Genomic DNA, 4,440 nt, shown 5'->3' on the forward strand with positions numbered 1-4,440 from the left:
TTCATCTCTGGCACCATTTAGATTTAATGTGCCTATTTTAAAGTCACACATTGAAATGAAGAAACAACAGAAAAGACACAAAGACATGTAAAAAATGTCTCTAAATGTCCCCATCTTCATCAGCAGCGAATATTTGGGCTCTGACTTTCAAAATCAGTTTCTTTAAGCGAAATATTTCCTGATCTGTTGAGACATCATCAACAAAATGTCCAGTTTTCTGTTAAAACCCGAGAGGATTCAACAAACAATTTTAGATCTGGAAAATATTCTTCTACTTTAATCCTGAGTCCTTTAGGTTTTTGCAAAAACTTCTGAATTTCAGCAGGAGGATACAGATTCTGCTGATCTTGGCTCAAAGAAAAGCTACTATCAGACTCTAAACTGCTCTCTTCTGCTTTGTTGGCTCTCTTAGCTCTGAGAGCTTAAGTGCTGCTGTTAGCAGGTTCAGAACTTTTCCTTTTCTGAGACAATTTCAACAAATCATCATCAAGCATGTTGTCATCCTCACAAAGGTCTTCACAAAAAATGTCATCAGATCTTTTTTCCTCTGAATCTGCTTCAAACCTATTGATAGATTGATCATGATACCATCAGTGGTATCAACTTCATTAAAGTGATCACCAGTTATAGAGGTTCGCACCTCATGCTGTTCCGCTACAGTAACAACAGAAGGATCACCAGCAACCGCGGCTCCAGTAGCATCAAGATCCGCACCAGCTACCTCGAAACCACCAGCGGCCGTGGGGCCCGCCCCGGCGGCATCGCTACCCGCCCCGGCGGCATCGCTACCCGCCCCGGCGGCATCGCTACCAGCCCCGGCGGCCCCCCGGGCAGCCTCGGCCTCATCGAGAGAGAGGGAAACGAGGGAGAGCACACAGGGGAACATATACAAACACTAAGGAATAGCTGGACTAAAGGAACCTAACAAAACTAGAACAACAGAAAATAAGTAGAAACATGAAATATACATAACTAGAATCATTAAGGAAGAACAGCAGTGGAAAACAACGCAGAACTAAATAGAAGAAACTAAGGAACCTCAAAACTCCAAAATCAAACTCAAACAACCTCACATCCCAGCAGTAACAGATCCTGCAGCTGTCAGGTAAGACCTTCAGGAAACTGCAGAAAACAAGCAAACGTTATGATGTCTCACAATCATTGTTTCCCTCCGTTCTCCTGTGTGATGAACTGATCTGTTACTGAGCCGAAGGGACTGAACTGCAAGCACATTTCTTCTTCTTTGAATGAACAGCGAAAGAGATGTTGGTAACTTACTGTTTGTGAGCTTAACTCAAAATAAATAATGCTCACTCAAAACCAATAATATTTTGTGTTTTTCATTGTGTAATTGCTACTTAATACATATAGGTCATAAGTGCATTTTGTTGGTAGTAAGGTTAGTAAGGTTAATTTTTGTGTCAGGGTAGCTATTGGATTTTACAGTGTATAATGCATAATAATGTCGTCAAGACTGAAAAGAGTGTAAAAACTGGACTTTTGATCTTAAGAACATAAATCTACTGCATCACGCTTTATTAGTTTGTGTTTCAGCTTCTCTGAATTGATTTTAGTATTTACAGAGTTGGCTTCTTTAGTTATGGGGTTTTTAAATCAAAGAATAGGGAAAGGTCAGTGAATTAAAAGTTATCATTTTTCATGAACCCTTTTCAGTTTGCTAAAGAAAGATGGATGTGAGCATTTATATGTTCTGATGTAGCTTTGTTTGTTTTGGTTGGAGATAAAATGAAGGACCTAATTGCTCTATCAGCTCTGTTACAAAAGTATGATACCCTTCATGTATTGGAGCTAAACACATATACTGGACTTTGTGTGAAGAAAGATTTGCAGATGTTGTGCATTGTGGTGTGTTTTGTTTACATGTCCTAATGAGTTTACACAGGTGGCATCAGGAAGAAGAAAGGCATGTTGGAAAGACAACAGACCAGAGAGAAGTGAGGAGGTGTGATGAGCTGCTGTCAGCAGGAGACCATTTGGCTTCGATCACTGCATTGTTCATGCCTGTGTGTGTGCGTGTGTGTGTGTGTGTGGGGGACGGGGGACAGAGAGGGAGGGGGTGTGCATGTGTGTGTGATTTTGTTCATTTTCCTTTTCTTCTATGAGCTCATGCCAAAATAAGCGCATTACCTTCGCAGGAGCCAAGGCTGGAATTCAGAAATTCATTAGCTCAACAATTTGCATAGATTCACTTTACTCTGCCACTATGTGTGTGTGTTTGTGTGTGTGTTTGGCACAGCTTGCTCCAGGCTCTCAAACCCACTCCTACCTGCTTCTCTGTCATGGTTTTTCTTCGCTCTTGTGTGGCTGAATTAAAATGTTCCCCCTCACTCTGCTGAAGGTTTGAGCTCCACCACGATTCATGTTCAAAGAACTCAAGTCTGAGAAGCAGAGTCTGACAATTACTGCAACAAAGGCATGACCGACAGGGAGAGAAGCTTTAATTGAGTTAAAATTGAGTTTCTGAATAGATCATTGTGAATAAATATAGTTCTTTTCTAGCAGTGTGCACTAGCACAGGAGAGGGAAGATATGAAATCTTTCTCATGGCCCTTTTTCTGCTCATATCTCTCCCGGCACTGTATTCATTTTCCTTCTTTGGCTTTTCAGCGAAAATGCCATGATCTGTGGTTTGCCTCAGGTGCAAACTGAACCTAGGAAAGCCTGCATTTCAACACATTCTGCATTACAGACATCTGGATTTTAACCTTATCAATGAATTGTTGAATTATGGAAAGAAAAAGAAATGAAAGATAATTAAGTTTCTTTGTTCTGAAAGGGTTAACGGCTTCTTCACTGCTCCTTCCTTCAGTGAAAGCTGCTGTGTGGTTTACAGAAGAAGGCGGCTTTGGAAGGTAAGCTTGATTGAAGAAACACCAAAGCTACTTTCTTGTGAAAGGGCAGGACCTACATGACATTTCAGTCAACATTGGTGTTAGAGTGGTAATGGAGTGAAGACAGCAAAGCCAGTGCTAACTGTTTGGGTGCCCAAACACAGATGGTCTGTGGGGCCTAGTCACCATGACTCCCCCCCCCCCCAAGTTGAAATATATATTTGAGGTCCTGCAGAATTGTTATGGAAATAAATGGAAATTATCTGCGACAGTTCAAACTCCCAAAGCACAACTAAAGCTAGAGGTGGGTCCAAAATGTATCCTTCTTAAAAGTGACACAAATTACTTTTCTTAAATGTTTTCAGTTTATTTGTTATAGTTTCTTGCATGTAATTTATTGTAAAACTGAATGTGAATTAGTGTAAAAGTTTGTAACATTTTTTTCTTCAAATGCACTTTGGCTTAAGTCTTTCACATATTTTATTTGTATAGCTTTAATACCAGCCAGATGTTTTATATTGAAGTAACCTTAAAAACAATCTTCGACATTAGTTAATTTTGTTGTTTCAACTCGATACACGTGGTGTATGTTAAGGTTTGTTCAACGGGGTGTCATTGATGTTTCAAAGACTCAAACATCGTTGAAAGTCTGAGTTCAGGACACAGAGATCGTTGGTCTGTAGTGTGTTAACACAGAAGCCTGATGGAAAAGATCTGCATGTAGTTTTTAATCTTTTATTTTCTGGAGCCACAGTTAGTGTAAAGATGAAGATGTAAACCAAACACCGGAGCTGTATGACTGGCCTTCATGTCAACTACAGATGCTGCTGATCTGATTGAATGATGGCATTGCACCCAATACACAGCAGTAAAAAAATGTCCACATTAATTATCTGCTGTATGTTTAATGTAGCCATTTGTGACGTGTAGAGAGATTTTGAAAAGAGAAGGGAAAATGTAAATAACCAAAAATATACTTGTATGGGTAGCGTTTGTGTAATACAAGTATTTAAAAAAAATGCAACTTCTGTAAGATAAAAGAGGAAAACTTCATTCCTCCCTAAGTCAGCTCCTTTAAAGTGAGAAATATAACAAGACTTAAGAACTGTAATCATGTAATATTCTAACATGAGCATTTTATTGGCATTTCATTAAAACCTCAGGAAACTGGGTCAACTTGTTGAAGAGCATAACATCTCTTCGAAATCATCTTCCCTCTCTGCATTACGGAAGAGATGTCCAGTTCAGGTCTTCATCATCTCCCTCTGTAGTGACTCGCCAAGGGCCACAGATGAGAATCTAATAAACAGCAGCAGAGAAAACGGCTCTGTGTCTGTGTAAGTCATTGTAGGTAAATGGGAAGAAATTGGCTTAGGTTTGGAGTGATTTGTGTGTTTCAGCCTGCAGTTTCACCACAGCATTGGCAATAATTGAATTATTAAAAAAAAAAAAGAAATCAGACCAGACCGAGCAAGTAATTCCCAATTGTCAAGATACATGTACACACACACACACACACACACACGCACACACACACACACACACACACACACACACACACACACACACACACACACACACACACACA

Source organism: Poecilia reticulata, linkage group LG12, assembly GCF_000633615.1.
Source record: "Poecilia reticulata strain Guanapo linkage group LG12, Guppy_female_1.0+MT, whole genome shotgun sequence".
Taxonomy (NCBI): Eukaryota; Metazoa; Chordata; class Actinopteri; order Cyprinodontiformes; family Poeciliidae; genus Poecilia; species Poecilia reticulata.